The sequence below is a fragment of the Arachis duranensis genome, chromosome 9 (assembly GCF_000817695.3).
Source record: "Arachis duranensis cultivar V14167 chromosome 9, aradu.V14167.gnm2.J7QH, whole genome shotgun sequence".
NCBI classification, from domain to species: domain Eukaryota; kingdom Viridiplantae; phylum Streptophyta; class Magnoliopsida; order Fabales; family Fabaceae; genus Arachis; species Arachis duranensis.
In genome coordinates, this window is record NC_029780.3 from 22,115,351 (window position 1) to 22,115,669 (window position 319).

Here is a 319-nt window from a genome sequence, read left to right on the forward strand (position 1 = left end):
TGGCATTGTTGTTGTTTTCGGCTGCCATGGGTTCTTCTTCTTTGAAGATTTCTGTTAGGTCCTCTACAGAGAGTTGTGCCTTAGCTTCTCTTAGCTTTCGCTTCAAGGTCCTTTCAGGTTCAGGGTCAGCCTCAACAAGAATGCTTTTGTCTTTGCTTCTGCTCATATGAAAGAGAAGAAAACAAGAAAATATGGAATCCTCTATGTCACAGTATAGAGATTCCTTGAGGTGTCAGAAGAAAAGAAAAATAGAAGGCAGAAGTAGAAAATTCGAACTTATCAAAGAAGATGGAGTTCGAATTGTGCATTAAGGAATAAT